This window comes from Narcine bancroftii, chromosome 6, assembly GCF_036971445.1.
Source record: "Narcine bancroftii isolate sNarBan1 chromosome 6, sNarBan1.hap1, whole genome shotgun sequence".
Classification (NCBI taxonomy): domain Eukaryota; kingdom Metazoa; phylum Chordata; class Chondrichthyes; order Torpediniformes; family Narcinidae; genus Narcine; species Narcine bancroftii.
In genome coordinates, this window is record NC_091474.1 from 61,359,155 (window position 1) to 61,379,110 (window position 19,956).

Consider the following 19,956-nt stretch of genomic DNA (forward strand, 5'->3'; position numbering starts at 1 on the left):
TTGCTTCAAAGCATTGATTGTAAATAGACAAGCAAGACATTTTAAAGGCACTTCTTAAAATGTATGCTTACACAGATATTTGATTTATGTATGAGAATTGACAAAGATGGAGCATTTCATAATTCACTGAAAAAAAAATGTTTAGAACAGTGGCTCAATGATTCAGTTAGTGGTCTTGAAATCCAGAGACTTGAACTAACAATTGAGAGTCAATCCAGACCAACATAAATTACGGCAATTCTCTACTCCAGTGCTATGGGTGCTGATGCTTAAATAGATATGAGACTAAAACTGGCAAGAATTTAACCTAAGGGGGAAGTGAGTATTGTGGGGAGTAGGCAGGAAAGTGAACCAAGTGCAAGGTGAAATCAGTCATGATCTTATTGAATACCAGAACAGGCTTGAAATGCCATTTATTCTACAAGTTTCTATTCTTTATTTTCTCAACTCCTACCTGAGGAATACAAATAAAAACATTTAAAATAATCTTTCCTCAGTGACCATGAAACTACCAAATTTTCGTTCAAAAGACTGTCTGGTTCATTAATGTTCTTCTTACCTATATCTCCAGACCCACTATATTGTTGTTATCTCTTCTTAATTGCCTTCTGTAATGACTCAGCTGCAATGAAATCTCTGGGACTATCTGCCACTGACATAAGAGCCAATTCATTGATGGAAATGTTCCTCAAGCTTAGTTAACATTGCAAAGTCCTACTTGTAAATATCTTGGCACTGTTGTCCAAATGAGGAGAAATTCTCCACAGATTAATCAACCCAAAGTCTAGCAGAATAATACATCATAACCAATGTGCCAGATTATTCAATCAGAATCCTTCAGAATGAAAACATAAACTATTGGAATCAATCAGCAAGTCAAGCAGCATCTTTTGGGATCTCTGAAACATTAATCCTATTCTCTTCCTGATCTACTGTATATTTCCAGAATTTTCTGCTTTTATTCCATTGTTAATAGTGAGATCACCATTGACCAAGTTTGCCCAATCCTGAAGGACTTATTTGTCAGTCTGAAGCAGATAGTGAGTAAAACAACAGAATATATAAAAAATACCCCATTACATCCTCACTGATATATTTATGGTAGATTCCTCTGTCCATGATAGGATGGTAGGAGTGGTCTTTGCAAAGTCCTAGTCTATCCTCTTTGCATTGTGTGGCACTTTAACAATAGTAAATAGGACAGATGAAGCATAGACCTTGTGGTACACCACCTGGCAACAAAAGAAGAATGCAATAGACAAACTCAAGCAATCCAGTGGATCAAATTAAAGCTCTGCAGTCCAACCACATCTGATCATGGATGATGCTGGCCAATCAAATGGTTAACAGAAAAAGGAGGATCTATGAATATCTTCACCCTCAAGGACTTGCAAATGATAGCCAAGGATCCTACACACAATCAGTAACAAAAATCAATCCTCAGAAAGCCTGCCATATTATGTTACGATGTGAAGTTAAATAGCTTACAAGAGGAAGGAGCTCCAAAATCATTCCCATTCTCAGTGCTGCTGAGGCCCAGCATATGAATGCTAAATTGATGGCTGATGCATTCACTACCATGATCAGCTTAAAGTGCCATAGAAATGTTAAGTCTTGGCCTCCTTCTGAGATTCCACTAACAGGGAATTCACTTCAGCCATAAGATACCAAGAAGTAACAGACTTCACTGGTTAAAGCACGTTTATGGAAGTAGACAATACCCCAGATGTAGTGCTTAAGAGGCACTCCAAAACCTGGCTGGCCTCTATCCAAGCTGTACCAGTTACTATACTAACATCTACCTAAACCCCAAGTGCATGCTGTTCAAACAAACATTAAATGAATCCTGTTTAATGCTGTCTAATCAAATTCAACTTGGAACTGTTCAATCAACAAAGTGATGAAAGGTATGATCAAGTGTGTCGTCAAGAAGGCATCTGCTCGGGGTCGTGGTCATGCAAAGAACTTAGACGTGTTTTGGTTTGCTCGCCATGAAGAGTACTAAATAGACAGTCAAAACTTGAAAAATCAAGATTTATTTCATCAAAAATGGATAAAACTAGCATAAAGAAGCCAAGGCAGCAGAGAACTAAAATTGAAGAAGCTCCTATTCAACCATAAACATTGGGTGAAAATCCAAAAGGGAGTAGTGTAAAAATGGCGATGGAACCAGCAGAACCAGGTAAAACTGGGAAGTCAGGTCAAGAATTAAGCATCATCCTGGAAAAAATTGAGAATTTGAGTAACTGATTCATGTGTTGAAACAATCATGAGAGACATGATGGAAAAAATGACCAAAATAAAAGAGATTGTTGTAGACCTGATGGACACAATCGGTTGAGCAGAGATTAAATTGATGAAAACGCCTGAAAAACTTGAGACTTTGGGGAAAAAAAAGCCAAAGAATGGGAGTCAGATAAACAAGGATGGCTGGGCAAAATTGACCATATGGAGAACTTCAGTCAAATGAAATAATGTCCAAATTATTGGACTAAAGGAAGGAATCGAGGAAAGAGATCTGGTAAACTTTTTTTTAATGGATCCCACAAGTGTTGTGAGAAGACAAATTTGGAGAAAAACTACATAATGAGAGAGCTCAGCAAACACTTAGACCCAAAAGAGCTGGTGATCTACAGAGACCAAGATCAGTTCTGGTGAGACATTTAAGTTACCAAGAATTGGAAATAATTTTGGAAACAGCATAATGATTACTCTAACCAGAATAATGGACTGCCCAAAGTTGATCATGAAAAGGTACCAATTTTTTTCAGGATTTTAGCCTAACCTTGATTAAACAAAGAAAAGAATTTGTAAAGACAACCACATGTTTAAAAACTCAAAATACTCAATGATATATCCTGCAACTTTTAGGGTCGAAGTAGCAAAAGAAAACTGGTGATTTTTCAAGAACAAGGTGCAAGGCCTTCTGCGAAGTTTATAAAGAAAAAACGATCAAGGTTGCCGAGGGAGAAGATTATGAAAAATTTATAATGAACTAAGTAAAAGTTGTGTTTTTTTTTTTAACTAAGCCGTCTTTTATTAATTGTTTAAAAGAAAAGTGTTTAGAAATGTTGATAGAGAGCTCAGTAAAAGAAAATAAAATCTGGGAAAAGTGGTAGCAGGGTGGAAACTCCGGTTGAAAGTGGAAAATGGCGCATGGAAAGGAGTAGCAAAAAAAATGATGCCAAAGAGAGAGTTTCCAAAGGCTTTTGGGGCTCTACGTCGAGGAAGGATCACTATTATTTAAAGAGTCAGTGATTTTACTGTTAAAAATACTATTTAAAGAATAACATGGATAGAACATTGAAATTTATTAGTTTTAATGTTAATAGAATTAACAGGAGGTTGAAGAGGAAACGGGTCTTGGCATACCTAAAGATATTAAAGGCAGATATAATTGTGACAGAATATAGATATTGGGGCTGGTTTTTTAGAGTAGGTCACATACAAACACTTTATAACAGATTTTATTTAAAATACTGGAGCTCTGCTCATGCTAGACATGTCGGCTCCAGAAACTTTGCAAAAGCTTTGGAGAGGGCCCAAGAGACTTTACCAATGGATTGTTGTTTACAAAAAGGCAACAGATGAAAGAACTTGTTGGAGCCGCAACAGTCTGGAGAGGAACTTGCTGTTCTAGGAGGGTCATGTGCTTTGGCAAGCAGAAAGAGTCAAACAGGCTTTTCACTCTGAGAGAGAGAGACACACACACACACACACACAGATCAGTTCTACAGTTTTACAGTCAGCAGCAGCAACTAGGGCTGGAAGAGGACAAGCTGTCAAGCTTGTGGAAAACCCCATTTGGAAGACAGGTTGTGAGTGCTTAGTTCAGCCTGGTCAAAGCACTTGTGGTTCATTCAAGAGGAAAGGACTGGCTGTCTAATGTTTCACTTGGAATAAGGGAAACAAAAAGGAACTCTGTGGTGACCTGAAAGAAAGAGGTTATCATTTGGAGAACCATGAAGGGGGCAAGTTTCATCAGCAAGATACTGAAGTGGCTGATTAAAAAGGAATCAGTTGTGGATGTCCTGGAACAACAAATCCCTCTCTCTAAACTGACAAGAACTTTCCTGAGCGGTAACCATTTACCTTTCAAGCACCAAAGCCTGGGGAACTTTATAAATGTTAAATTCTGTGCACAGTTTAAGCACTGGCTGCAACCAGTGAACTTTGAGGAATGAGAAGTGAGAATGGATTGTGAACCAAAGAACTTTTCTGAACTTGCACATACATTACATACATGTGCACTTAGAATTAGAAGGGGGTTAAGTCAATAGTGATAAGTTAAAGTTTGATTCTATTTTCATGTTTAAAGATAATTAAAAGCAACTTTTGTTTAGGTAACCATTTGTCTTGGTGAATATCTATTGCTGTTTGATTTTGGGGTCCTCTGGGGTTGTAACATAGTCTTTTTTACAAGAAACACATTTTACCAAATTGGAGCATGCAAAATTTAAAAAAAGGATGGGTGGGGAAGTAATATTGTCTTCATTTGTACCAAAGCAAGAGGTGTAGCAATTTTAATTAATAAAAATATACTAATAATACTAGAAGAGACTTTAACCGATCAAGCTGGAAGATTTGTAATGGTACACTGCAGAAATATGGACGTTAATGAATATTTACGCCAAAAATTATGATGATGACATCTTTATGAAGGATACCTTTTGAAAATCCACAGGGGAAGACAAAATATATTGATTGGAGATATCATTTTTTGTTTAGATCCAATATTGGACAAATCAGCAAGAACAGTTACAAGGGTGAAAGCTGCAAAAACAAATTCATGAAAGATTTGAATTTGATATATGGAGGCAGCTCAACCCCTTAGAAAAAGACTACTCATTCTATTCAAGGGTACATGATTCACATGCAAGGATTTACTTATTTTTTTAATGTCTGTCCAGCTACAAAGTAGAGTGGTAAATACGGAGCACTTGGCAAGACTTTTATCAGACCATTCGACATTAATGTTAACTATTATGATCATTGAAAACAAAGAAAGTATGGTGCCTTAATGCTACATTGTTAAAGAGGAAGGGTTTTGTAAACTTATTAAGAGACAGATAGAAATATTTTGTGAAAACAATTTTCCTTCCACTGGAAACTGTTTTCTAATATTGTATATGCTTAAAGCTTATCTGAGGGGACAAATTATTACTTATACTAAAAATCTTAAGGGAGAATATGCAAGAGATTTAGGAGATCTAGAGAAGGATATAACAAAATTGGGAAAAGAATATCAGATTTCAGGAACAAAAGAAAAATATAGAATATTGGAGAATAAAAAGTTACAATATAACACACAAACACATAGAAGGAAAAATTATATTAAAAATTAAACAAAAATATTATGAACTAGAAGAACGGGCACATAAAGTGTTATCTTGGCAGGTTAAGGCAGAGGAGCCATCCTGAATGATAAATGCAATAGGAACAGAATCATATAAATATAACAGAAACTATATAAATCAGAATTAGTAGGAGATGAAAATGAGATAGAAGAATTTTTAACAAATGTTGAACATCCTAAACTAGAAGAGAGGGAAAAAGATGACTTAGAAGCACCTTTTACAAAGGAAGAAATAAAGAAAGCTCTTAGTACTTTACAAGCTAATAGATCTCTGGGGGAAGATGGGTTCCCCCCTGAAATTTAAAGATCTATTAATGCCTCTTTTGGTAGACATGTTGGACCAGGCGGTAGAGATCCAGACCCTCCTAGAAACTTTTTCAACTGCTACAATTACAGTACTACTGAAGAAAGGTAGAGACCCACTAAAACCTCATCATACAAACCAATCCTAAATGAAGATTATAAAATTCTAGCAAAGCCACTAGCCAAAAGATGGGTAAGATTTACCAAAATTAATACATCTAGATCAGGTGGGATTTATTAAAGGAAGACATTCTTCAAGTAGTCTAGATAGATTATTCAATATAATACATATGACAAAATCAAGGCTGAATCCAAATGTAACTTAGATAAAAGCCATTTGACCAACTATAATGGTTGGTTTTATACAAAATGTTGAAAAATGTTGCATTGGTAGAAAATTTATAAATTGGATATAAACTCTTATTCATAAGCCACAAGATAAAATTATAAATAATAACCAAATGTTATCTATTTTTCCCTTGAGTAGATCAAGTAGACAAGGATGCCCCCTATCACCAGCACTATTTATTCTAGCCTTTTGAACCTCTGTCAGAAATTATAAGGACTTTAAGGGCTATTAGAAAAATATGGAAGAATATCAGCATATAAAATAAATATGGATAAAAGTGACAAAATGCCATTGCAAAACTTTGATTATGAAAGATACCAAAAAGGTAGTAGATTTAAATGGAAGAAAGATGAAATTAAATACTTAGGAATGATTACAAATAATTTACACAATTTATATAAGCTTAATTACACCCCTCCATTAGAAAAAATAAAAAGAGATTTACTGAAATGGAAAGATCTGCCAATTACATTAATAGGAAGGGTAAATTGTATAAAAATGAAGGTAATGCCAAGACTACAGTATCTCTTTCATCGTTGCCTATTGCATTAACTAAAAATTTCTTTAAAATAATATATTATTGTACAAGACAATTCCTGTGGAATAACAAAGTACCAAGAATTGCATTGGGAAAGTTAACATGGAACTATAAATTGGCAGGACTTAGAGCTGGATTTTAAGAAGCATTATCTACCTGCACAAGCAAGAATTCTATCATCCTTCTTTGAAGAAAACAGTCCCCTTCATGGATTTGAATGAGACTAAATTTAATAAAGGAGGAGATAATGAAGGCTTTATTTATAAGTGGCGTAACAGAGTCCAGAGGACCCCAAAAACCAGCGTCAATAGATATGCACTACAACACAGGGTTATTTAAACAAAAGTAATTTTTAATTATATCTGAACAAGAAAACAGAATTAAACTTTAACTTATTACTTAACATACCTAACCCACTTAATCCCCCCTCTAATACCAAGCACAGTTGTGTGTAATGTATATTTAAGATTAGAAAAGTTCTTTGGATCACAGTCCAATCTCACTGGTTGCAGGCAATTCTTGTACTGTGCACAGAAGTTAACATTAACAAAGTTCACCAGGCTTTGGTGTTTAACAAATGGTTACCACTCAGGAGGGTTCTTGCTGGTTTTCAGAGATTCCTTTTCCAGGTGTGTGTGTGTGTGTGTGTGTGTGTGTGTGTGTGTGTGTGTGTGTGTGTGTGTGTGTGTGTGTGTGTGTGTGTGTGTGTGTGTGTGTGTGTGTGTGTGTGTGTGTGTAAGCTGCTCTAGCAATTCCTCCCAAACCACCTCTAAATACTTTGCCACAGTGGAATGTAAGTCAATAACAAAAAACACGATAATCCTATTTTTATACACATGATTGGAATATGGCAAGAAATAAATGAATGTATCAGGAAAAAAAGCAGTTTTATTACTGAAGACCCCATTATGTAAACATGTGCTACTGCCTATGACTTTGTGTAACAAAATATTTAATTTATGGTATGACAAAGGAATAAGATATGTAGATGATTGTTATATGGAAGGATTTCTTATGTCTTTTGAACAATTAAGAAATAAGTAGGGAGTAGCTAATGGGACATTCTTTTGCTTTCTCCAGTTAAGACCATTCTTAAGAGAAAGGTGGGGACCAAACTTGGTCCCACCTGAAGTGAGTGAGATGGAACAAATGATTTGGCTGAGGAACACACCTAAATTTATATCTAAGATGCACTTTACTCTCCAAAATGAAATTACAAAACCTGGTTTACAGCGATCGAGAGAGAAATGGAAGTCGGATGGAGGAGTTGCAATAATGGAAAGATGCTGGTCTGATTGCTGTTTGGATAGCTTAACGTCAATTATAAATGCTAGATACAGATTAGTACAATATAATTTTCTACACCAAATATATCTCACACTACAGAAATTACATAAATTAAAATTGAAAATATCAGAGATCTATTTTATATGTGGAATAGAAATATGCTACATGGATGTGTGTGAGACCTTTTTGGAAGGAGATTACTGAAATACGAACAAGAATAACAGGGGTGGCCTTCGTGGGCGAATCAGAAATTTATCTTTTTGGAAATTTTATTGAAATAAATAACAAACTAACTGAATTCCAAATTTCATTTGTTAAAATAGCTTCAGCTGTGGCTTAGAAATTTATTGCGATTACTTGGAAATCTGACTCCCCTCTACAGAAGACAGAGATGAACAGTTGTATACCTATGTAAAAAAAATTATATATAATCTAAAGAACAAATATGATGTACTTATAAAACTATGGCAGCTGTGATTGGTGTGCCGTGTAGCGAAAAAAAGAAAAAGCACACAGAAGCTGTGAACAAGTTGAACCAACCAACTGACTTTACAGGAACTTTCTGAGAGCTTATCAGCATGACTCTTATGATCTTTTGTGGCTCCCTGCCCCCCCCCCCCCCCATCAGGACCATTGTGATGTCAGCCCAGTGTGAGCCGGCACCTCTGTGACCCAGTTCGCTTGTGGATCAGTGCAGCCCGCTACACAACCATATTTGGATGTATAGGGGGCCAATATAAATGTTAAAAAAGGTGCTATTAATATACAAATATAAGTGATCTCTGCAATGAAGACTTGCTTTTTATCCCATCTGTCAGCCCTGACGTGTATGGATTTATACTGTGAAGGGGGTGGGGGAAGAAGGGGTTGTTTTGTTTTGTAAGATAAAGTTTTATATCATTACTACTTGGCCTTTTGGCTAAGATTAAGTGAAGAAAAAAAAAAAAAAAATATATATATATATATATATATATATATATTTATTTATTTATTTTAATTTATCTATATCTTGAAAAATTTTGATATGGGGAAAAAAACAAAAAATAAAATATTCTTTAAAAAAAATAAATGCATCTACTCACCAATAATGTGCTTCCTGATATCCAATTTGGTTTCAGACCTCATTCTTGCCTTGGTCTAAACATGTCAAGTGAATCCTTCTGGGCCAAGGATATTGCCATCAGAGTTCTTCACGGCAGTGTCCCAGGCCTAACCACTTTATCTATTATTAGTAACCTTACTTCCACCATTTTGTCAGGTGGGAATATTTGTTGATGACTGTGCAAAGTTTAATTCTATTTGCAGCTCCTCGGCAAATGGAGCAGGCCATGTTGCCACATGGGAACATCCAGGCAAGGACCAAATGGTGCCAAATACCATTCACAACCAAAAATGTTCTGCAATGTCTGTCTCCATGAAGAGGTTAAACATCTGCCCTCACATTCAAAGGCATTACTATCATTAACATCTTGGTGGAGGGGAGGTATGTCATTATTGACTTGAAACTCCAAAAGGACCAACAATAAAAATTCGAAGGATGATTATCCTGCATATGAATGATTCAGCTCCTATCACAGATTTTTCACCATCTGCTTTTCTTGATTAGTACAGTTACCACAACACTCAGGAAGCTTGACACCATCTAGCACAAAGCAGTCTACTTGACTGATATCCCATTCACCAGCAAAAACATTTATGTTTCTATGTCCAAGTGCCAGATTTGAGAGTGACAGTAAACTCTAGCTAAAAAAAACTCAGACAAGAATAGTAAAATACCATAAGGTTCAGAATCTGGAAGCATGAAATTTCCAATCCAAAAGTTGATGTTTTGAAGGTAACTAGCAATAAGGAAAACACAAAACTCTGAGCATGTCAGTTAAAGAAATGGACTGGGAGATCCTGTACCCTCAGTGCACAGGCCAGAGTGTCATTGAAACACAAAATATTTTGTGTCTGAATGAGACTAACATTGATTTCTGTTTAAGGAACAAACCTTTAGATTCATGTTTATATACAACAGCTACCCTGGAATTACAGCTATTCTTGCCAAAGATTTGGGTCAAAAGAGAGGTCTCTGGAAGGTCTGTAGACTTCATCTCTAAATCCCTACACTAAGTGATCTTTATTTGGCCAATCAGGAAGAGCTAGAGCAGTGGTGTGGAAAAGGGGAAATTCAGGGCATCTGAGATCATGGCTCCTTTATGACCAGTTTTAATGATTAAAAATCATGTCAATGAGATGGGAGTGGTTGTATCTGAAAAGGATTGATCATGTGATGTCTCTGTGGTACAGCATGATGTGATGTAGGGGAAGATATGTGATGCCACTGAGGTGGAAATGAGGTTGATAATCTCACAGCACTGGATCATGTGGTCATCCTGGTAAGAATGGGAATGATGTTATGAGAGGAGTGGAGCTGGGTAAGGTGTGTGATGTCACTGAGATGGAAGTGGAGGATGAGATGTTACTGAGGTAGGAGTAGAGCTAGCAAAAGCATGTAACTGATGGAGGTTATAAGAACATGTCAATGTCACCATTAGTATGATGAGACTGAAGAGGAAATAAAGTGTGATAGCATTAAAGTATTGATCCAGTTCACTGAATCTTTTATATAGTAAGCGATTTTAAGTCAAGTTTATTGTCACCTGATTGTACAAGTACAACCTGAGGAAACAATGTTCTCCAGTCCTCGGTGAAAAACATGACACATGCAACCAGACATAACACACATATAGACAAACAATACATATGCAGGACAAGTATTTTATCTATAAAAATAAATAAATATTGTTTTGTACAAATGAGAGTCTCGGATGGTCAGTGTGAGCAGTTCCTTTGGTCATTCATCATTCTCACTGCCCACAGGAAGAAGCTGTTCCTTCGCCTGGTTGTGCTGGTTCTGATACTTCTGTATCTCTTCCCCAACAAGAGCAGCTGAAAGATGTTGTGTGTAGGGTGGAAGAGGTCTTCAATGATTTTGCCCTCTTCAGACAATGATCCCGGTAGCTCATGTTGATGGAGAAGGAAGACTCCAGCGATCCTGCACTCTTATGGCCTTGTGGATTGACTTCTGATCTATTTCTCTGCAGCAACTCTACCATAATGTGATGCAGCTGGGCAGGATGCTCTCGATAGAGTGCCTATAGAAGCTGACATAATGGTGGCCAGCATCCTTGACCACTTCAGTCTTCTTAGGAAGTGCAGTTGCTGTTCTGCCTTCCTGACAAGTGAGGAGATGTTGAGAGACCACAATACATTACTAGTTTAGTGAACTTCAAAGAACTTGTTGATGTGTAGTGGAGAGAAGCTGTTCCTGGTCCTCCTGAAGTCGATGATCATCTCCTTCGTCTTGTCCACATTGAGACATTTAAACCTGGTCTTCAATGAAACTTTTCCAGGGCTTATAATCTATTCTCTTCTACTACTCCTTCCTCATCTTCCATATTACAGACTGTTCTTCCAATTCAGATAGTTAAGTTGAATCTAACCAGAATGTTGGCAGTGGTTTCTCACATAGAGAAATCTTATCACAACCACTACTTGAAACCAAAGTCAGCATCCAATTATCTCTAGTTTCAATACCAACACTATTACTTACTGGATCTATGGATTTTTCCAAAGGTTGTGATATCACCCATCTTCAGAGCCATTCTGAGTCTTCCTAGCCATTGATGCAGTTTCCCTTTCCTGAGGAATTTAAAACTGCATTTACAGATTATATGTCTCTACCTAAAAACAAAAGTTTTCTCTATGTAAGCAACATTTGTCCATGTAGATTGGCTGGTAATTTTTTTTCCATAATAAATTTCCACATCACTTTTAAAATTCTTATTTTCTTCTTTGGCTTGGCTTCGCGGACGAAGATTTATGGAGGGGTAATGTCCACGTCAGCTGCAGGCTCATTTGTGGCTGACAAGTCCGATGCGGGACAGGCAGACACGGTTGCAGCGGTTGCAAGGGAAAATTGGTTGGTTGGGGTTGGGTGTTGGGTTTTTCCTCCTTTTTCTTTTGTCAGTGAGGTGGGCTCTGCAGTCTTCTTCAAAGAAGGTTGCTGCCCGCCAAACTGTGAGGCGCCAAGATGCACGGTTTGAGGCGATATCAGCCCACTGGCGGTGGTCAATGTGGCAGGCACCAAGAGATTTCTTTAGGCAGTCCTTGTACCTCTTTGGTGCACCTCTGTCTCGGAACTGCCTTTATAGCATCGAATACAGGAAAGTGATGTAGCACAACTGATGGTATTGTTATTTCAACAACTGCTACCTAACATTTGTTTATAAAAGATAGGGTGGTTTGCACACAACTCAATTACAATGCAAATGCAGCTCGGACATTTGTGGCCAACACATTCTTTGGAATAATTACTTAACCAGACACCTATTGGGGACAATGAACATTCCTGTAATCTCAGGAATGGCTCAGAGGAATACAATATTAGATAGCCATGAGATTCTGGTGAATACCCATGACGTGAATATATCTGCAGAATATAAGCTGCTATTCATTTGATTTAGTTGTTAACAATCCTATAGTAATTTCATGAATGACAATGGCATTATTAAAATGGAAGAAATGTGATGAAAAAGAAAATGGAAATTTTAAATTAAATCTAGCATACAGCATGTAAAAGGCAATTTTGGCCCACAAGTCCAAGCTGCCCAATTACACCCAATTAACCTAAAACCCCCAGTATGCTTCAAACAGTGGAAGGAAACCAGTGACCCGGGGGAAAACTTGTGCAGAAACACTCCTTATAGACAGTGGCGGATTCAAACCCCGGTCCTGATTACTTGCATTGTAATGGCGTTGCACTAGCTGCTATGCCAACTGTGCTGCCCTTTTAAAGGCAGAATGAGGATATTACTGAATGAGGTATTATTAAAAATGGCTAACATCTTTGGGGTCTGACAAACAGCAAGTATGATGCTTCACTAAATTTTGGTCTGCTTATCTGAGGAAGTGTGTTCTTCGTATGAAGAGATTGATTTCTAGTGCGTAAGAACTGCCAATATGAAAAGAGTGCGTTCTCTATTCACTGAGGTGCAGAAGAATGAGGGGATCTCAACATTCATGATGGTCAATTATCTAAAACTAGAGGTCACAAGCTCAGGACATGTGAAATATTACTGTGTTCAGGGGAGAAAAAAATCTACCACAGAAGGAAGGTCAAATTATTGAATATATTAAAAATGAGGTAGGTATATTTATGAATGCAAAAATGATCAAGAGATTTAGGAGTATGTGGGCACAGGTACTGAAGTGTATTATCATCCATCATCAATTTTTTTTGTTTTTTTTTATTTTTTTTAATTTTTTTATTTTTCACACCATAAATCACATTAGCCATGATATACACTTTTTCTTTTTCACACATTTACAGTGACTTTTTCTCCCCCCCCCTCCTCCCAAGCCACCCCCCCCTCCTCCCAAGCCACCCCCCCACCCCCCCCCTCTCATCCATTTTAGGTATACAATCTAGGTTGCATTAATTCAGTCAGACAATGTTGTCATTCAACAAAAATACACCAGAAATTCTACAGAGTCCATTCTTTTCTTTCCTTCTCCTTCCATCAACTTAGGTAATGTTTGTCCCCGGTAGGTTTTCGCTATTGTATTGTTGAAGGTGGAGAAAACTCAAAAAGGACAAGTGACCTAATCCTGCTCCTTTTTATATTTCTATGCATTTAACTCTATAGAACACAGAGCTCTGCAGAATGGCAGACAAATACCAGATGAAATTTAATGCAAAGAAAGGCACTTCTCTAGCCGAGGCATACAGGAACATGGACACCTAACTGGATAAGCACTGTGGGCAAAAAGGTTGTCATGGACATGGTGGACTGAATTGCCTACATATATGCTATATAACACAATGACTAAGTGTGAGATTATTTATATTGGCAATACAGAGGAGGACTGGAAATACACACATAATGGCAGAGTTCTAAGGAGCATGCAGGAAGAGAGGAAACCACAAGATCTTTTAAGGTGGCATAATTCATTGACGAGGTAGCAACTTGAATCATCACCATGAATGAAATGCAAGTTTTCATCTGAACAAATTCTGGATCAGAATTAAAACTACTATAAATAAATTAATTTCTGCTTTTAGTGGGAAAATAAGCAAAGCCAGTTTTGTTATTTCATAAAATTTCCATATAAACATTCATATTCTAATAGAGAACTTATTAACAATAATGTAGGTAGGGTTGCAATTTTAGATCCAGAAAGAAAAACTTCAGCAACAAATAAATCCAAATTTCCAAAAGACTTACCAATCTGAAGTTTAGCTACCTCAAAGCATGTGCTTAAGTGGGTTTCAACAGTAATAAAAATGCATTTTTAAAAATTGTACCTCTCTAGCTGCAAAGGTCAATCACTTTGGACACACCACTGTAGTTTTAAGTTCCTCCTAATGCAATCTTCCTGTCTGCAAATTCAATTTTTAGCATAATTTTCACTTTTTAGTGCTTTTTACAGTTTGATTCAAATTGTTGGATAACAACTTTATTCAGTATTTTAAACATGTTCAGAAGTTGAGTGTTCTTCATATAAACATTTGAATTAAAAGAGTACCTTTAGATTTGCCATTCTCCTCTCTTCATATTGACATTCACATGAATTTACCTGAAACAGTTGCATTATTGCTAATGCCTTGGAATTGAAGATAACTTTCTTCCACTCCAATTGTGTCCAGATTTGATCAATTAGACCAATATGCAATCATCGGTTTTGCCAGAGAGGGTAGGCACCAGGGGAAGTGGCGGCCTCTATCTGCTTTTGCCAGTATTCTGAATGGTCCAGAAAAGACTTCATATTATCAGTGTCATCCTAAATGTACTCTCTCCATTTTGAGGCTAGAATTTATGTATTTCAAAGAAGACTCTAAGAACATCTTTAAATCATTTCTTCTGTTTCAGTTATATTGAGAGCTCAGAGCAGCTATTTTGGAAATATCAGGTCAAGTTTATTGTCATTTAATTGTACAAGTACAACCCGACAAAACAGCATTCTCCGGTCCTCAATGCAACGTGGACACACAACCAGATGTGACACACATACAGACAAACAATACATATGCAGAACAAGTATTCATATAAATATAGATTTTGCTTCTTAAATATGAGGGTCTTAAATCCTTAGTGTGAGCAGTTCCTTTGGTCGTTTGGCATTCTCTCTGCCCATGAAAAGAAAGTGTTTCTCAGCCTGGTGGTGCTGGCTCTGATACTGCTGTATCTATTTCCTGATGGGAACAGCCAAAAGATGCTATGTGCAGGGTGGAAGGGGTCCTTAATGATTTTACATGCCCTCTTCAGACAACAATCATGGTAGAGCACATCAATGGTGGGGAGGGAGACTCTTGTAATCCTCTCTGCCATTGTTATGGTCCTGTGGATTGACCTCCAATTCATTTCTCTGTAGCAACCATACCACACTGTAATGCAGCCAGCCAGGACACTCTCAACAGTGTTCCTATAGAAGGTTGACATAATGATGGCTGGTAGCTTGCCCACTTAAGTCTTCTCAGGAAGATTGTTACGCCTTCTTGACAAGCGAGGACATGTTGCGAGTCCATGATTGATTACAAATTAAGTGAACTCCAAAGAACTTTGTTCTCTTCATTCTCCACTACAGAATTATTGATGCATTGTGGAGGGAGGTCATTCCTGGTCCTCCTGAAGTCCACAATTATCACTTTGTCTTGTCCATGTTGAGACTACATTTATTATTCTCACAACTTTTCACGAGATTTTCCACCTCTTCCCTGTAGTGCGACTCATTGTTATTGGTGGTGTCTAACTCACAAGGTTGACTTGTGATCTATTATAGTCTGGTGCAATCCAGAAGGCACAGATGATGTAGAGGCAGCCATGTGACACCAGTGAAATGGGGAGCATGTGGCCAAGGATCAAGACTATAACAGATAGTTCAGCTCTGGTTGATCTTAGTGCCATCTTGCCCCCTTCCTGAAGATTGTCCCCTTCCTGAAGTGTCTGGACTTTTGCATCCAGGTTTTTGGTTAGCCCTGGTTATGAAGCATTTGATCTCAGTGATATCTTCTGCTAACGTAGGCAGTCACTGATCTCATGTACTCCTCTACATTTACATAACAGTTGTAGGTGACTGCCCCTAGTTTGCTTTGCCAGCAGTATGTATGCTGGGGTTAGCAGGATGGATATGATTTAAACAGTGGGATACCTCTTAGAAATAGCGTGGCAAAAAGTAAAAATAATATGAATGGTGACAGTCTTGCTTATCTCAGCTTGCAATGAACCTGATCTATGTTGGTTCTGTTTAGAATCTTGGCCTGCATAGGAGGTGTAGAATGGACATAAATTTACAAGGACAGCCAAATTTGAGACAGTCCTATTCAAATGACAAAGTCAAAAGCTTTTGTAAGATCAAAAAGCCACATACAATGTGGCTAGTCTACCCAAGTTTTATGGGGAAAATGTCATATTGTCAATATATGTTCCATGGGAATAGAAACTATTTGGAAATTCAAGCTGCTGTTCATTTTTTTAATGGCTGATGAACACCCCATCTATAAAATTAGCAAACATTTCCCTTTAATTATATTAAATTGATTGATCGATGATTTTTACAGAAACATTTGCTGGACTGGTAACTTACACGTATCTGTTGTTTAATAGATTAGGAAATTAAATTGCTAACTGAATTTAAGGGTTGAAAAGTCACATTCCCCAGAACAGTTTAATTTTGATGCTTGAATTGGCTATTTTTGGATTATTTCAGTTACATATTTGATTAAAGTTTTCATTCTGATAAGTTCACAGGTCTGAAAAAAATCATTTGACACATCATAACTGCCTATTTTATGATTCCTTTAAGCAAAATAATTGAAGTTGGTGTCAGTCAGCAGGAAATAGTTTACAAATTACCTAAAGCTCATTTGCTTCCATCTCATCCTATAATTGTCTCATTTTGCTAAATTTTGGATCTTTTACCATTAGGTTTCATTGTTCAAAATATAAATAATGTGAGATTACTTACCTGTTGTGTTTTTACAATGTTTTAAAATTAATTTATCCTTAAAAGTTCCCATCTGGTGGGGCAATTTTTGACAATTCTGCAGCTCTCTACCCTAAACCTTGTGTTTTTAACCTTACTTCACATCTCCTTGAAGTCATCAGTCATTGCGAAGAATCCATGCCCAAACAGTTCAATCAACTCACACCTTCATTCTCTCTGCAATAATAAAACATCCTCATTTTACAAATCTCTTTCGTTTTTAAAATAAATACAGTAGTACAATGAAGAAAAGAGAATGAAATTGAAAATACAATATGCATATATATCAAGATAAAACTTCAAACAGTATAAATTTGGTCCTCCCTCCATGGCACTGGATGAAAACAGAAGACATTAAAAAAAAATGAAAACCCACCTAGCCTATTCCATCGAAAAAAAAAACTAACCAAAAAAAAAACATCTGAGCAGCTTATCCTGAGGGTTACATATATTTTGGAGCCTTTGATTCAAACCATGAATCAAAAACAAATGGAAGATTATTCCTCAACTGGAAGAGTGAGTACATCTAATCACATTTTAAAAATTTACATCAAATTAAGACATAAAAAGACCATGTATCTTCAAATTTCACCAATGAATCAAATACATGATGTCTATTTTTTTTTCTGAACTTAGAGGACATAATATGAGAGAACCATTAAAATACTGTTGGAGGTCTCGAGTCTTTCCATTTGAATAAGATGGCTCTTCTAGCCAACAATGTAGAAAAGACCACATCCCATTGAGCAGGTACAGAAAAATTCCCTATGTCTGGTTCAATATCCCCAAAAAGAGTAGTTATTGGATTGAGTTGTAACTCCATCTGAAACACAGTTGAAAAGATATTAAAAATTTGTTTCCGATAAATTTCTAAGGGTGGACAAGACCAAAATAGACATGTCAATATAGCAATATCAGATTTGCATTGGTCTCAAGTAGGGTTAATATTAGAAAAGACACAAGCCAGTTTATCTTTGGACATGTGAACATGATGCACCACATTGAATTGGATTAATGAATGTCAGGCACACACTGAAGATGTATTCAGCAATTTAAGAATCTTGTCACATAGCTCCTCCAATAAGGGTTTTGCAAGTTTCAGTTCCCAAGCCTTTTTAATTTTATAGTGAAGAACTAGATGTAATTTCAACAATTTATCATATACAATTCCAATTAATCCTTTCTGAGAAGGATTCAATTGAAAATTATTATCAACTATGTTATGAGCCCAGAAGATCCCAAAACACAGCAGCAATAGATATTCACCAAGACAAATGGTTACTTAAACAAAAATTGCTTTTAATTATCTTTAAACATGAAAGCAGAATCACACTTTAACTTATCACTATTAACTTAACGAACCTAATTTAACCCCCCTTCTAATTCTAAGCGCATGTGTAGGTAATGTGTGAGTTAAGTTCAGAAAAGTTCTTTGATTCACAGTCCAATCTCACTTCTCATTCCTCCAAGTTCACTGGTTACAGGCAATTCTTATAGTATGCATAGAATTTAACATTTATAAAGTTCGCCACGCTTTGGTTACCACTCAGAAAAGTTCTTGTTGGTTTAGAGAGAGAGATTTGTTGTTCTAGGACATCCACAACTGATTCCTTTTTAATCAGCCACTCCAGTGTCTTGCTGATGAAATTTTCCCCCTTCAGGGTTTTCCAGATGATAACCTTTCTTTCAAGTCACCATAGAGTTCCTTTTTGTTTCTCAAATTCCAAGTGAAACATTAGACAGCCAGTCCTCTCCTCTTGCATGAACCACAAGTGCTTTGACCAGGCTGAACTAAGCACTCACAACCCACCTTCCAAATGGGGTTTTTCCCACAAGCTTGCCAGCTTGTCCTGTTCCAGTCCCAGCTGTTGCTGCTGACTGTAAAACCGTATAACTAATCTCTCTCTCCTCTCTCTCTCTCTCTCTCTCTCACAGAGAAAAGCCTGTTTGACTCTCTCTCTTTCTCTCTCTCTGCTTGTAAAAAGCCACATGACCCTCTTAGAACAGCAAACAGCACTTCTGGACAGCCTGCGGCTCCGAACCTACTCCTCCAAGTTCTTTCATCTATTGCTTTTCAAAATAACAATTCATTAGTGAAGTCTCTTGTGCACTCTCCAAAGCTTTTGCAAAGGCTATTGGAGCCGGCCCATCTAGCTTGAGCAGAGCTCCAGTATTTTAAATGAGATCTGTTTTGAAATGTTTGTATGTGACCCACACTAAAAAAAACCTTCCCCAATTTATCTCCCAAAACATATCTACAATCTGTCACAACTAGATCTGGTGGACATACAAATGAAAAGTCTGGTAATACATTTAAGAAATTTCTAATCTGTAAATATCTCCAAAAAAATTAGGTGTCATATTTATTACAATATGCAATATTACAAATCTCACCTCATATTGTGTTCTGTTATGCCAGGCAGAATTTCAGTACCCCATTTCCACAATAAGTATAACTTGGAGACCATGAACAAAGATTCCAATGTAAAATTTTGAAGATTTTACACAGGTTCAATCTTGCATCTAACAGCAACTAATGAAGGTAGAAATTTACATGCTTTAACATTTGTTAGGTCATGTAGGCTTGTTATCTTCAAAAACAGAAGCACCATTATTTCACCATTGTATGAACATCCAGGCCCACATCTTGTAAACCACAAGTTCCACATCTCTGTTCTTTCACATAAACCGGCTCTCCATGCAAAATCTGAATATTACTTTTTAAAAACTTAATGTAAATAAACCATCTCATATTTATCATGAATTTTGTCTATCCTTGTTCTACCTGTTACATTATCATGTCAGTGTTGTTTTACAGCTTCATTTAGTTTAATTACAACAACTTAATTTCCAAACTTGGACTAACATGTTACACTTATATATACAAATTATTGATCTCTAATTACCTTTATCCTTTAACTGTTCATTTACTAAGATCATAGAATGTTAAGTAAAGTGCCTTAAGCCGGTAGCATTTTCCTCTGCAGCCTTTCTGAGGCCTCAATATTTGCCACATTGGCGAACCAAAATTTTATATAACAAAAATGCATCTTAGTTTAATCAATTGTTTTGCAAATTAAACCCAATTACCCT

At 36.7% G+C, this 19,956-nt stretch overlaps 1 long non-coding RNA gene across 7 annotated transcripts in view; it reads right to left on the reverse strand.

Annotated features, from left to right (window-relative positions):
* LOC138736110 (uncharacterized) overlaps nucleotides 1–19,392 on the reverse strand; it is a 108,469-nt gene extending 89,077 nt beyond the window's left edge. For all 7 annotated transcript variants that reach the window (XR_011340097.1, XR_011340096.1, XR_011340093.1 and 4 more), the window contains exons 1-2: nucleotides 19,258–19,392; nucleotides 16,962–17,040 (exon numbers count right to left, since the gene is read on the reverse strand). This is a non-coding gene — a long non-coding RNA (uncharacterized lncRNA). The remainder of the gene's footprint in view (nucleotides 1–16,961; nucleotides 17,041–19,257) is intronic.
* Between the last annotated feature and the right edge of the window lie 564 nt (nucleotides 19,393–19,956).